Source organism: Sciurus carolinensis, chromosome 13, assembly GCF_902686445.1.
Source record: "Sciurus carolinensis chromosome 13, mSciCar1.2, whole genome shotgun sequence".
NCBI classification, from domain to species: Eukaryota; Metazoa; Chordata; class Mammalia; order Rodentia; family Sciuridae; genus Sciurus; species Sciurus carolinensis.
Window position 1 is genome coordinate 92,591,636 of NC_062225.1, and position 15,570 is coordinate 92,607,205.

At 57.9% G+C, this 15,570-nt stretch overlaps 1 protein-coding gene across 1 annotated transcript in view; it reads right to left on the reverse strand.

The window, feature by feature from the left end:
- The window catches only part of Dcdc2c (doublecortin domain containing 2C), a 120,995-nt gene that overhangs the window by 66,721 nt on the left and 38,704 nt on the right, over positions 1-15,570 (reverse strand). The gene's annotated exons all lie outside the window — the stretch shown is intronic.

Here is a 15,570-nt window from a genome sequence, read left to right on the forward strand (position 1 = left end):
CAGGTGGAGAGGAACAGGGACGCCCTCCTTCAGTCAGTCCACCAGGTGGACAGGAACAGGGACAACCTCCTTCAGTCAGTTCACCAGGTGGACAGGAACAGGGACGCCCTCCTTCAGTCAGTCCACCAGGTGACAGGAACAGGGACGCCCTCCTTCAGTCAGTACACCAGGTGGACAGGAACAGGGACACCCTCATTCAGTCAGTTCACCAGGTGGAGAGGAACAGGGACGCCCTCCTTCAGTCAGTCCACCAGGTGGACAGGAACAGGGATGCCCTCCTTCAGTCAGTCCACCAGGTGGACAGGAACAGGGACGTCCTCCTTCAGTCAGTTCACCAGGTGGAGAGGAACAGGGACACCCTCCTTCAGTCAGTACACCAGGTGGAGAGGAACAGGGACGCCCTCCTTCAGTCAGTCCGCCAGGTAGAGAGGAACAGGGACGCCCTCCTTCAGTCAGTCCACCAGGTGGACAGGAACAGGGACGTCCTCCTTCAGTCAGTTCACCAGGTGGAGAGGAACAGGGACGCCCTCCTTCAGTCAGTACACCAGGTGGAGAGGAACAGGGACGCCCTCCTTCAGTCAGTTCACCAGGTGGAGAGGAACAGGGACACCCTCCTTCAGTCAGTACACCAGGTGGAGAGGAACAGGGACACCCTCCTTCAGTCAGTTCACCAGGTGGACAGGAACGGGGACGCCCTCCTTCAGTCAGTACACCAGGTGGAAAGGAACAGGGACGCCCTCCTTCAGTCAGTCCACCAGGTGGAGAGGAACAGGGACGTCCTCCTTCAGTCAGTCCACCACGTGGAGAGGAACAGGGACGCCCTCCTTCAGTCAGTCCGCCAGGTAGAAAGGAACAGGGACGCCCTCCTTCAGTCAGTCCACCAGGTGGACAGGAACAGGGACCTCTCCTCAGACAGTACACCAGGTGGACAGGAACAGGGACGTCCTCCTTCAGTCAGTCCACCAGGTGGACAGGAACAGGGACGCCCTCCTTCAGTCAGTCTGCCAGGTGGACAGGAACAGGGACGCCCTCCTTCAGTCAGTCCGCCAGGTGGAGAGGAACAGGGACGCCCTCCTTCAGTCAGTCCACCAGGTGGACAGGAACAGGGATGCCCTCCTTCAGTCAGTCCACCAGGTGGACAGGAACAGGGACGCCCTCCTTCAGTCAGTTCACCAGATGGACAGGAACAGGGACGCCCTCCTTCAGTCAGTCCAACAGGTGGACAGGAACAGGGACGCCCTCCTTCAGTCAGTACACCAGGTGAAGAGGAACAGGGACGCCCTCCTTCAGTCAGTCCAACAGGTGGAGAGGAACAGGGACAACCTCCTTCAGTCAGTCCGCCAGGTGGACAGGAACAGGGACGTCCTCCTTCAGTCAGTACACCAGGTGGACAGGAACAGGGACGCCCTCCTTCAGTCAGTCCACCAGGTGGAGAGGAACAGGGACGCCCTCCTTCAGTCTGTCCACCAGGTGGACAGGAACAGGGATGCCCTCCTTCAGTCAGTCCACCAGGTGGAGAGGAACAGGGATGCCCTCCTTCAGTCAGTCCACCAGGTGGAGAGGAACAGGGATGCCCTCCTTCAGTCAGTCCACCAGGTGGAGAGGAACAGGGACGCCCTCCTTCAGTCAGTCCGCCAGGTAGAGAGGAACAGGGACGCCCTCCTTCAGTCAGTTCACCAGGTGGACAGGAACAGGGACGTCCTCCTTCAGTCAGTTCACCAGGTGGACAGGAACAGGGATGCCCTCCTTCAGTCAGTACACCAGGTGGACAGGAACAGGGACGTCCTCCTTCAGTCAGTTCACCAGGTGGACAGGAACAGGGACGCCCTCCTTCAGTCAGTCCACCAGGTGGACAGGAACAGGGACGTCCTCCTTCAGTCAGTCCACCAGGTGGACAGGAACAGGGACGCCCTCCTTCAGTCAGTCCACCAGGTGGAGAGGAACAGGGACGCCCTCCTTCAGTCAGTCCACCAGGTGGAGAGGAACAGGGACGTCCTCCTTCAGTCAGTCCACCAGGTGGACAGGAACAGGGATGCCCTCCTTCAGTCAGTCCACCAGGTGGAGAGGAACAGGGACAACCTCCTTCAGTCAGTCCACCAGGTGGACAGGAACAGGGACGCCCTCCTTCAGTCAGTACACCAGGTGGAGAGGAACAGGGACGCCCTCCTTCAGTCAGTCCGCCAGGTAGAGAGGAACAGGGACGCCCTCCTTCAGTCAGTTCACCAGGTGGAGAGGAACACGGACGCCCTCCTTCAGTCAGTTCACCAGGTGGAGAGGAACAGGGACGTCCTCCTTCAGTCAGTTCACCAGGTGGACAGGAACAGGGACGCCCTCCTTCAGTCAGTACACCAGGTGGAGAGGAACAGGGACACCCTCCTTCAGTCAGTTCACCAGGTGGACAGGAACGGGGACGCCCTCCTTCAGTCAGTACACCAGGTGGACAAGAACAGGGACGCCCTCCTTCAGTCAGTACACCAGGTGGACAGGAACGGGGACGCCCTCCTTCAGTCAGTACACCAGGTGGACAGGAACGGGGACACCCTCCTTCAGTCAGTACACCAGGTGGAGAGGAACAGGGACGCCCTCCTTCAGTCAGTCCACCAGGTGGACAGGAACAGGGACAACCTCCTTCAGTCAGTTCACCAGGTGGACAGGAACAGGGACGCCCTCCTTCAGTCAGTCCACCAGGTGGACAGGAACAGGGACGCCCTCCTTCAGTCAGTCCACCAGGTGGACAGGAACAGGGACACCCTCATTCAGTCAGTTCACCAGGTGGAGAGGAACAGGGACGCCCTCCTTCAGTCAGTCCACCAGGTGGACAGGAACAGGGATGCCCTCCTTCAGTCAGTCCACCAGGTGGACAGGAACAGGGACGTCCTCCTTCAGTCAGTTCACCAGGTGGAGAGGAACAGGGACACCCTCCTTCAGTCAGTACACCAGGTGGAGAGGAACAGGGACGCCCTCCTTCAGTCAGTCCGCCAGGTAGAGAGGAACAGGGACGCCCTCCTTCAGTCAGTCCACCAGGTGGACAGGAACAGGGACGTCCTCCTTCAGTCAGTTCACCAGGTGGAGAGGAACAGGGACGCCCTCCTTCAGTCAGTACACCAGGTGGACAGGAACAGGGACGCCCTCCTTCAGTCAGTTCACCAGGTGGAGAGGAACAGGGACACCCTCCTTCAGTCAGTACACCAGGTGGAGAGGAACAGGGACACCCTCCTTCAGTCAGTTCACCAGGTGGACAGGAACGGGGACGCCCTCCTTCAGTCAGTACACCAGGTGGAAAGGAACAGGGACGCCCTCCTTCAGTCAGTCCACCAGGTGGAGAGGAACAGGGACGTCCTCCTTCAGTCAGTCCACCACGTGGAGAGGAACAGGGACGCCCTCCTTCAGTCAGTCCGCCAGGTAGAAAGGAACAGGGACGCCCTCCTTCAGTCAGTCCACCAGGTGGACAGGAACAGGGACCTCTCCTCAGACAGTACACCAGGTGGACAGGAACAGGGACGTCCTCCTTCAGTCAGTCCACCAGGTGGACAGGAACAGGGACGCCCTCCTTCAGTCAGTCTGCCAGGTGGACAGGAACAGGGACGCCCTCCTTCAGTCAGTCCGCCAGGTGGAGAGGAACAGGGACGCCCTCCTTCAGTCAGTCCACCAGGTGGACAGGAACAGGGATGCCCTCCTTCAGTCAGTCCACCAGGTGGACAGGAACAGGGACGCCCTCCTTCAGTCAGTTCACCAGATGGACAGGAACAGGGACGCCCTCCTTCAGTCAGTACACCAGGTGGACAGGAACAGGGACGCCCTCCTTCAGTCAGTACACCAGGTGAAGAGGAACAGGGACGCCCTCCTTCAGTCAGTCCAACAGGTGGAGAGGAACAGGGACAACCTCCTTCAGTCAGTCCGCCAGGTGGACAGGAACAGGGACGTCCTCCTTCAGTCAGTACACCAGGTGGACAGGAACAGGGACGCCCTCCTTCAGTCAGTCCACCAGGTGGAGAGGAACAGGGACGCCCTCCTTCAGTCTGTCCACCAGGTGGACAGGAACAGGGATGCCCTCCTTCAGTCAGTCCACCAGGTGGAGAGGAACAGGGACGCCCTCCTTCAGTCAGTCCACCAGGTGGAGAGGAACAGGGACGCCCTCCTTCAGTCAGTCCGCCAGGTAGAGAGGAACAGGGACGCCCTCCTTCAGTCAGTTCACCAGGTGGACAGGAACAGGGACGTCCTCCTTCAGTCAGTTCACCAGGTGGACAGGAACAGGGATGCCCTCCTTCAGTCAGTACACCAGGTGGACAGGAACAGGGACGTCCTCCTTCAGTCAGTTCACCAGGTGGACAGGAACAGGGACGCCCTCCTTCAGTCAGTCCACCAGGTGGACAGGAACAGGGACGTCCTCCTTCAGTCAGTCCACCAGGTGGACAGGAACAGGGACGCCCTCCTTCAGTCAGTCCACCAGGTGGAGAGGAACAGGGACGCCCTCCTTCAGTCAGTCCACCAGGTGGAGAGGAACAGGGACGTCCTCCTTCAGTCAGTCCACCAGGTGGACAGGAACAGGGATGCCCTCCTTCAGTCAGTCCACCAGGTGGAGAGGAACAGGGACAACCTCCTTCAGTCAGTCCACCAGGTGGACAGGAACAGGGACGCCCTCCTTCAGTCAGTACACCAGGTGGAGAGGAACAGGGACGCCCTCCTTCAGTCAGTTCACCAGGTGGAGAGGAACAGGGACGCCCTCCTTCAGTCAGTCCACCAGGTGGAGAGGAACAGGGACAACCTCCTTCAGTCAGTCCACCAGGTGGACAGGAACAAGGACGCCCTCCTTCAGTCAGTACACCAGGTGGAGAGGAACAGGGACGCCCTCCTTCAGTCAGTTCACCAGGTGGACAGGAACAGGGATGCCCTCCTTCAGTCAGTACACCAGGTGGACAGGAACAGGGACGCCCTCCTTCAGTCAGTACACCAGGTGGACAGGAACAGGGACGCCCTCCTTCAGTCAGTACACCAGGTGAAGAGGAACAGGGACGCCCTCCTTCAGTCAGTCCAACAGGTGGAGAGGAACAGGGACAACCTCCTTCAGTCAGTCCGCCAGGTGGACAGGAACAGGGACGTCCTCCTTCAGTCAGTACACCAGGTGGACAGGAACAGGGACGCCCTCCTTCAGTCAGTCCACCAGGTGGAGAGGAACAGGGACGCCCTCCTTCAGTCTGTCCACCAGGTGGACAGGAACAGGGACGCCCTCCTTCAGTCAGTCCACCAGGTGGAGAGGAACAGGGATGCCCTCCTTCAGTCAGTCCACCAGGTGGAGAGGAACAGGGACGCCCTCCTTCAGTCAGTCCGCCAGGTAGAGAGGAACAGGGACGCCCTCCTTCAGTCAGTTCACCAGGTGGACAGGAACAGGGACGTCCTCCTTCAGTCAGTTCACCAGGTGGACAGGAACAGGGATGCCCTCCTTCAGTCAGTACACCAGGTGGACAGGAACAGGGACGTCCTCCTTCAGTCAGTTCACCAGGTGGACAGGAACAGGGACGCCCTCCTTCAGTCAGTCCACCAGGTGGACAGGAACAGGGACGTCCTCCTTCAGTCAGTCCACCAGGTGGACAGGAACAGGGACGCCCTCCTTCAGTCAGTCCACCAGGTGGAGAGGAACAGGGACGCCCTCCTTCAGTCAGTCCACCAGGTGGAGAGGAACAGGGACGTCCTCCTTCAGTCAGTCCACCAGGTGGACAGGAACAGGGATGCCCTCCTTCAGTCAGTCCACCAGGTGGAGAGGAACAGGGACAACCTCCTTCAGTCAGTCCACCAGGTGGACAGGAACAAGGACGCCCTCCTTCAGTCAGTACACCAGGTGGAGAGGAACAGGGACGCCCTCCTTCAGTCAGTTCACCAGGTGGAGAGGAACAGGGACGCCCTCCTTCAGTCAGTACACCAGGTGGAGAGGAACAGGGACGCCCTCCTTCAGTCTGTCCACCAGGTGGACAGGAACAGGGATGCCCTCCTTCAGTCAGTACACCAGGTGGACAGGAACAGGGACGCCCTCCTTCAGTCAGTCCACCAGGTGGAGAGGAACAGGGACGTCCTCCTTCAGTCAGTCCACCAGGTGGACAGGAACAGGGACGCCCTCTTTCAGTCAGTCCACCAGGTGGAGAGGAACAGGGACGTCCTCCTTCAGTCAGTCCGCCAGGTGGACAGGAACAGGGACGCCCTCCTTCAGTCAGTCCACCAGGTGGAGAGGAACAGGGACGTCCTCCTTCAGTCAGTACACCAGGTGGAGAGGAACAGGGACGCCCTCCTTCAGTCAGTCCACCAGGTGGACAGGAACAGGGACGTCCTCCTTCAGTCAGTACACCAGGTGGACAGGAACAGGGACGCCCTCCTTCAGTCAGTCCACCAGGTGGACAGGAACAGGGACACTCTCCTCAGTCAGTACACCAGGTGGACAGGAACAGGGACGTCCTCCTTCAGTCAGTCCGCCAGGTGGAGAGGAACAGGGACGCCCTCCTTCAGTCAGTCCACCAGGTGGACAGGAACAGGGATGCCCTCCTTCAGTCAGTACACCAGGTGGAGAGGAACAGGGACGCCCTCCTTCAGTCAGTCCGCCAGGTAGAGAGGAACAGGGACGCCCTCCTTCAGTCAGTCCACCAGGTGGACAGGAACAGGGACGTCCTCCTTCAGTCAGTGCACCAGGTGGACAGGAACAGGGACGTCCTCCTTCAGTCAGTTCACCAGGTGGACAGGAACAGGGACGCCCTCCTTCAGTCAGTACACCAGGTGGACAGGAACAGGGACGCCCTCCTTCAGTCAGTTCACCAGGTGGACAGGAACAGGGACGCCCTCCTTCAGTCAGTTCACCAGGTGGAGAGGAACAGGGACGCCCTCCTTCAGTCAGTCCGCCAGGTAGAGAGGAACAGGGACGCCCTCCTTCAGTCAGTCCACCAGGTGGACAGGAACAGGGACGTCCTCCTTCAGTCAGTTCACCAGGTGGACAGGAACAGGGACGTCCTCCTTCAGTCAGTTCACCAGGTGGAGAGGAACAGGGACGCCCTCCTTCAGTCAGTCCACCAGGTGGACAGGAACAGGGACGTCCTCCTTCAGTCAGTTCACCAGGTGGAGAGGAACAGGGACGCCCTCCTTCAGTCAGTCCGCCAGGTAGAGAGGAACAGGGACGCCCTCCTTCAGTCAGTCCACCAGGTGGACAGGAACAGGGACGTCCTCCTTCAGTCAGTCCACCAGGTGGAGAGGAACAGGGACGTCCTCCTTCAGTCAGTCCACCAGGTGGACAGGAACAGGGATGCCCTCCTTCAGTCAGTCCACCAGGTGGACAGGAACAGGGACGCCCTCCTTCAGTCAGTTCACGAGGTGGACAGGAACAGGGACGTCCTCCTTCAGTCAGTCCACCAGGTGGAGAGGAACAGGGACGCCCTCCTTCAGTCAGTCCACCAGGTGGACAGGAACAGGGATGCCCTCCTTCAGTCAGTCCACCAGGTGGACAGGAACAGGGACGCCCTCCTTCAGTCAGTCCACGAGGTGGACAGGAACAGGGACGTCCTCTTTCAGTCAGTACACCAGGTGGACAGGAACAGGGACGCCCTCCTTCAGTCAGTCCGCCAGGTAGAGAGGAACAGGGACGCCCTCCTTCAGTCAGTCCACCAGGTGGACAGGAACAGGGACGTCCTCCTTCAGTCAGTGCACCAGGTGGACAGGAACAGGGAAGCCCTCCTTCAGTCAGTCCACCAGGTGGACAGGAACAGGGATGCCCTCCTTCAGTCAGTCCACCAGGTGGACAGGAACAGGGACGCCCTCCTTCAGTCAGTTCACGAGGTGGACAGGAACAGGGACGCCCTCCTTCAGTCAGTTCACCTGATGGACAGGAACAGGGATGCCCTCCTTCAGTCAGTTCACCAGATGGACAGGAACAGGGATGCCCTCCTTCAGTCAGTCCACCAGGTGGACAGGAACAGGGACGCCCTCCTTCAGTCAGTACACCAGGTGGAGAGGAACAGGGACGCCCTCCTTCAGTCAGTCCGCCAGGTAGAGAGGAACAGGGACGCCCTCCTTCAGTCAGTACACCAGGTGGACAGGAACGGGGACGCCCTCCTTCAGTCAGTACACCAGGTGGACAGGAACAGGGACAACCTCCTTCAGTCAGTCCACCAGGTGGAGAGGAACAGGGACGCCCTCCTTCAGTCAGTTCACCAGGTGGAGAGGAACAGGGACGCCCTCCTTCAGTCAGTACACCAGGTGGACAGGAACAGGGACGCCCTCCTTCAGTCAGTTCACCAGCTGGAGAGGAACAGGGACACCCTCCTTCAGTCAGTCCACCAGGTGGACAGGAACAGGGACGCCCTCCTTCAGTCAGTTCACCAGGTGGACAGGAACAGGGACGCCCTCCTTCAGTCAGTTCACCAGGTGGAGAGGAACAGGGACAACCTCCTTCAGTCAGTCCACCTGGTGGACAGGAACAGGGACGCCCTCCTTCAGTCAGTCCACCAGGTGGACAGGAACAGGGATGCCCTCCTTCAGTCAGTCCACCAGGTGGACAGGAACAGGGATGCCCTCCTTCAGTCAGTACACCAGGTGGACAGGAACAGGGACGCCCTCCTTCAGTCAGTCCACCAGGTGCAGAGGAACAGGGACGCCTCCTTCAGTCAGTCCACCAGGTGGAGAGGAACAGTGACGCTCTCCTTCAGTCAGTCCACCAGGTGGACAGGAACAGGGACGCACTCCTTCAGTCAGTCCACCCAGGTAAGAGATGCGGGCAGCCAGCAGGAGGTTCTAGCAGGAACCTCTTGAATCCTTCCAAACTGGATCAAGGTCTTCATCCACCAATCAGTCTCTGCTCTATATGCCAGTGAAAGTGGAAGACGCTGCCCCTCAGGTGCTCAATGCTTCCTTGACTTTGGAGAGAGGTCTGTAGCCAGCAGCACCAATCCCAAGCACCTACTGCAGAGTGACCCTCATGGTAGGCCAGGTCTTAGAAGTGGGATCCATTTCATCTTGCCGGGGCTCCGACCTGTTTGCACATCCTTAATTTTTACGATTCATCTCCATTTCATTATCAGCACTTCTGCTCTATGCCCAAAGAAGTGTTTAACAGTACTGTCCTGATTGTAGACATGATACAAATGCCGTGCTTATTAACTATTTACTGATTTTTTGCAGAGATTGCACCATCAAATACCCAAATATTTGGATACAATTTGAAACATTTACTGAATTAGCCTTACTTCCTTAGAAGAGAATAGGTATTAAAATCACAAATAAAAGCAGCTGCTACAAAGCTGAGGTTGATAGAACAAAACAAGGGCAGCTTCCTTCAGTTCCTTTCTTTGAACTGAGCAGCTCAGGCTAACTGCCACACAAGACATTGCCCCGTTCATAACGACGTATTTTCCAACGCGTGAATATCTGAATCAAGCATAATAGAACTGAAGCAATCAGATACTAGAGGTTGTTGAAAAGTGCCTTTCGGAAGTGGAATGAGTACAAGGCACTTGTTTTTTTTTTTTTTTTTTTTTGCTACTTTCTTGATAAAACGGGCATTATCAGGAAACGGGCTTTACAAACAGTGCAGTTTAAGGGTCCTAAATTTAGGTGGAGCATCATTCCGTTCACAGTGGAACTCGGAGAGGCAGCCCTGCTCTTCCAGTTTGACAGCACTCTGGTCAGGGCACTTGTGACAGGTTGAATTTGGATCTCACACCCTTGGAAGAACTCCGACAAGAAAAGTCAAGGGATCAGAAAACAGAAGGCAAGACCAGGCAGGCGAGGGCCCTTAAGCCTCCAGCCTAAGGACAGCAGGGACCAGGCCAGATGCCCAGGTCCAGCGCGCTTGCTCTCCAGGCCTCCACTTTCCCTTGATGACAGCAGCTAGCTTACTCGGAAAACAACTCAGAATCACGCGGACGGGAGCTGGGCCCTCCCAGACGCCAGCTGGATGGAGGAGCCTTATGGAGGCCCCAGAGATGCCAGAGGATGCGGAAGCGCGCCAGCCCTCTGCTGTTTGCAGGAGGAACCCTGCTGGTCCTCTACCACGCAGGAGCGCCCCCTTCCCTCTCCTGGATGTGTGCTGACCCAGAGCACAGCACCCACCCCACACACAGCCGCCTCCTCCCTCGCCCGCCCTCAGGTCCTGACCCCCGTCCACCAGCTGCCCTGGAATCCCGAGTGCCCGTCTACGTCTGCCCACACCACGGCCACGTAGGTCTCCTGGTGACTCTCCATGATCTCCCTTCCCTTTCTTTGGGTCAGGATGCTATGAATCATACAGCTCATGGACACTTATGAGCCTTTAAAAAAGAAATAACATTGCCACTTCAACCAATCATGGCAGCCTCTTATTACTTACCATTCTATTTTCTACTGATGGAAAAGCCTTTTCAGAGCCAGTAGGCACAGATCTTACCACTTGGCGCGCCTGTACAGAAAGGACAAGCAGAACACAGTAGAAATAAGTTGCTGAGTCCTCTCGAGATGGATGCCCGAAGTCTGACCTCTGGGATGCACTGCTCGACGCAGATCTTCCCAGGCAGGCAGGATGCCCGCCATCGCCACGGACTGCTTTCCAAGCTGCTGGCACCGACTGCACGTTTCGGTGAGGTCCTTCTTGCCTGAAGTGTGTGGGGCAGTTCTTCTGCACCCTTCTCAGGAGGCTGCCTGCTGGCCACAGCCTCAGCCCCTCTCAGAAGGCACACGGGCAGGGACAGCCAGCAGAGCTTCGCCACGCTCCTCCACCGAGGGAAAGCACTTCTCCAAGCCCTGGACTCTGGGCTGGCCTTGTGACCGCCCACTGGAAGATGAGAAGCCACAAGGAAGAGGAACCCAAGGGCCGGCGATCACACCGACCGTAAGCGCCACAGAGGCCAGCTCAGGCACCCCAACCTGCCAGCCCTCCCACAAGGCTCTGAGGCGGAACCCCAGGACCCCCCAGCCAACTCCAGAATTTAGGGAAACAAAGGTAAATCCTCATTCTTTCAAGTCCCTGGGTCCAGGGACGGCTCGTTACTCAGTGTAGACCACTGACGCTGGCAGTCCCAGCTGTGTCCCTGCCGCCCTCTCCTCTTGCCGCCGCAAGAACACGCTCCACTGACATCGAGCGTCCTCAGGATGCGCGCTTGCGCCTTCACAGGGGCGTGGCGACTTTCCATGTCAATTCTGAGTCAGGAAAACCACGTGGAGGATATCCACGGAAATGAAACCCAGCCTGCACAGAACCACCCTGGCCCCACCTGGATCAGAGACACAGCCGACCAGCAGCCACGGCCAGCTGACCCACAGAAGGGGCAACTACAACACCACCCGTCACAGGACGCATCCTCAGTGCAGGACGCCAGCTGTGGGACAGGTGAGCAGACCGCGGCTCCGCTGCTCACCCGCACCTCCCTGGGAACCCCCACCGCTGAGACGCAGCTGTGGGACAGGTGAGCAGACCGCGGCTCCGCTGCTCACCCGCACCTCCCTGGGAACTGCCCCCGCCGCTTTACTGTTTGCAGTCCATACTTTCACCCGCTCAGTGGTAGCAACTACCAAGCACCTCCTTTTACTCCCTCACTTGAATCTGGATACCCCTCAGTTTAAGCACCTTCACCTGCTGCAACAGCCCTGGCCACCCAGCCCCGCTGGCCTCTCCTCCCCTCCCACACCAGCCCCTCCAGGGTACCTCCCACCAAGTGTCAAGGTCCCCCTGACTGTACTGGGCAGGGTGGGTGGGGTGTGGCCCCTGCAGCTCCGGAGGCTGAGTGACTCAGTGAGAGAGCTGCTGCTGATCTGTTAGGACTGCAGAGGCGAGGGACCAATGCCAGGCAGGGCGGACCCCTGGGCCGGGGCTCGGCGGACAGGCTTCAGTTGACAGAGAAGAGGGTGAGGGACTTGGGGTCACCAACGGAACCATCCACAGCACCACCTCCAACAGCAGGAACTTTCCCTGGACTCATTGCAGGGACCCAGTGACAGAGTACCCAGTGTTCTGCAAGGGAGGCCCCGATACCACCAGCCAAGTCTGTGGGTCACTGGTCTACAGCTCTGTGTCCAGCTCATGGTGTGGCCACAGAAAAAGGTCAGGAAAGAGCCCCTGCTTTGCACTCCAGGTACACTTGGTAAGGACCATCTGCTGATCTAAGATGGAGGCCATGCCCAATCCTACAGAGCTCCCCGTGGGACACCTGAGGACCTGGCAGCCTCACATCCACAGAGGGTGTCCCTATCAGAGGGCAGCCCTGGGTGACCACCTGAGGACCTGGTAGCCTCACATCCACAGAGGGTGTCCCTATCACAGGGCAGCCCTAGTGACCACCTGAGGACCTGGCAGCCTCACATCCACAGAGGGTGTCCCTATCACAGGGCAGCCCTAGTGACCACCTGAGGACCTGGCAGCCTCACACTCCACAGAGGGTGTCCCTATCACAGGGCAGCCCTGAGTCACCACCTGAGGACCTGGCAGCCTCACATCCACAGAGGGTGTCCCTATCACAGGGCAGCCCTGGTGACCACCAGAGGACCTGGCAGCCTCACATCCACAGAGGGTGTCCCTATCACAGGGCAGCCCTGGTGACCACCTGAGGACCTGGCAGCCTCACATCCACAGAGGGCGTCCCTATCACAGGGCAGCCCTGGTGACCACCAGAGGACCTGGCAGCCTCACATCCACAGAGGGTGTCCCTATCACAGGGCAGCCCTGGTGACCACCTGAGGACCTGGCAGCCTCACATCCACAGAGGGTGTCCCTATCACAGGGCAGTCCTGGTGACCACCTGAGGACCTGGCAGCCTCACATCCACAGAGGGTGTCCCTATCACAGGGCAGCCCTGGTGACCACCAGAGGACCTGGCAGCCTCACATCCACAGAGGGTGTCCCTATCACAGGGCAGCCCTGGTGACCACCAATTTCCTTTGTTCTCCGTATCAATGTTGAGGTGATTGACACACAAAGTAGATTTTTAAAATAAAGTTAAGTAAGTTAGAAACAAAATCTGGAAAAAGCAAGTAAAGAAACTGCCTCCCTTTAAGGAGAAGCCTGTCTCCCGAAAGCTGGGAGCAGCGGCCTCGCACTCAGCTCACCCAGCCCTCACGAGCGGCAGCAGCGCCCGCGCACGAGCAGGGCGAGCAACGCCAGGTCCTCCAGCAGACATCCTCCACGCGCAGCTCTTACACATCGCCTGTTCCTCCACACGCAGCTCCTACACATCGCCCTGTTCCTCCACGCGCAGCTCCTACACATCGCCCTGTTCCTCCACGCGCAGCTCCTGCGCATCGCCCTGTTCCTCCACGCGCAGCTCCTACGCATCGCCTGTTCCTCCACGGGCAGCTCCTACGCATCGCCTGTTCCTCCACGCGCAGCTCTTACGCATCGCCCTGTTCCTCCACGCGCAGCTCCTACGCATCGCCTGTTCCTCCACGCGCAGCTCTTACACATCGCCTGTTCCTCCACGCGCAGCTCTTACACATCGCCTGTTCCTCCACGCGCTGCTCTTACACATGGCCCTGTTCCTCCACATGTAGCTCTTACACATTGCCCTGTTTTCTCCTGGAACTTTCCATTTTTCAGAACAAAATGTCCTTCCCATGTTGCTATGTATTCTTGCTCAGTTTACTTCATGAAAATGTTTCCATGATAGTTTTAATTTTCATAAAATAACACATTTTTGTGTTGTAGTTTATGCTGTGTTTTGTGGTCATTCTGCATAAAGATTACTAGATGTTAAATATCGTTACCAAGACCCAGTCAATTTTCAGCAACACATCTCTAGAAGAGAGAGAAAACATGAACAGACAACATCAGAGCAAACATGTCTCCAGGTCAGACCAAATAAGCACTGAATAAAAGGAAAGCAAAATTACCTCCCTCCTTTTCAGAAACCAAAGTCAAAACAACAAAAGGAATGAGGTCGTGGGGAGGAGAGGTAGCCCCAAAACCAGCCTGGGGGTTCGGCCCGCTCAGTGTCGAAGCTGCCCTAACTGTCAAGTGTGGGACTTCGGTGGTCTTGCCAGTTGTACTAAACAGCAGTCAACACTCAAAAGTCAGGCCCGAAAGAACTAAAGGGACCCTTCTCCAAGGAAGAACACCAATGGCCAACGATGTGTGGAAACCTGTCCAACGTGGCTGGCCATCAGGGAGTGACATCAAAATCACCCTTCAGAATGGCAGCCGTTAAGACTGAGGGCAACACATGGGCTGCGGAGGCCACGGGGGTGCGGGGAAGCCCCGGACACTGTGGGGACTGAGGCCGGGAGCGGCCACACGGGAAGCAGTGTGGAGAGTCTTCACAAGACCAGGAAGGGAGCCACATGTGACCAGCTACCCAGTCAGCATGCTGCGGTGACCCCCAACACATCGGTGTGGACGGCAGCACCACGCACGAGAGCCAAGCGAGGAACCAGCCCAGGCCCCGTCGACAGACGGGTGGACAAGGGCACGTGGCAGACAGACTCGATGGGATTTCACTCGGTCCTAGAGTGAGATCATGGCATTCGCTGGTAAGTGGAAGGAAGCGGAGAGTGTTAAGCCAAGAGAAATAAACCAGGGGTGCGATTGTGGCTCAGGTAGAGCACTCACCTCGCATGCGTGAGGCACTGGGTTCCATCCCAAGCACCACGTAAAAATAAACAAGGGTATGGTGTCCATCTACAACTAAAACTCTTAAAGACAGAGAGAGATAAACCAGGCCCAGAAAGTCCAGGGTGAACGTTTCCCTCATGCAGAAGCCAGAGCAAAGGAAGGGGGAAAGGGAGGGGTTGGGGGGACGGGGAGGAGGACGGGTGAGGGGAGCAGAGGAAGGGAGGGCGAGTGGACCTGGCAGAAGCACTGTGCGCAGTGTGGACGTGCCCAGCGAGACCACCTCTAAGCACACCTACAAAGCACCAAATAAAAATCTAACAAACAAACAAATGGAAGGAAGACCAGAAGAGCAGAGGAAGAGCAGAGGAAGGAGAGAGGAGGAGGGAGCCGAGGAAAGAGGCGGGCAGGGGATGAACTCCAAGCAGGCCAGGTTAGCCAGAAGGCCCCGGTAGTACAGCCGTCCCGTGTGACCCGCGATCAGAGCACAGGAAACAGCGCCCAGCCCGACACAGCCCATGCCATTGGCCAAGCCAGCGGAGGAAACACCCAGCACGTCTGCCCTCCCCACGTGATTGGGCGTGGCTCCCCGTCCCCACACGCCTCCTCCACGCCCTTGCACACAGTGACGCGTGTGGGCTGGCGGCATGTGACCCGCAGGAGGTAAGTTCATGGCCTCTCCACCCCAGCCTGGCGGAGGCTGGCCACGCGGGATGCGCCCTGGCTCCTGGGCTGGGGGTCACCACTCACCCCATTCCACACACAACCGGATGCTCTCCTCAGAGACAGGAAGTCCAAAGTGCACAAGCGGGCCCTTCAACCAAGAAGCGCCTAACCGCAGTCAGTTCAGAGAAAACCCTTGTCACCAAAAGAAATGAACCAACATGCAAAAACCCCTAACGAAATCTAGCAAAACAGGAAAAGGTTTTTAGAGGTAAGCCTGTTCCGCAGAGGAGTGTCGGGCAAGGAATGCGGTGGTGCACTCAGCATGAGGGGTCAGGCCTCCACGTCAGCAGGCTGCGCTCCTTCTG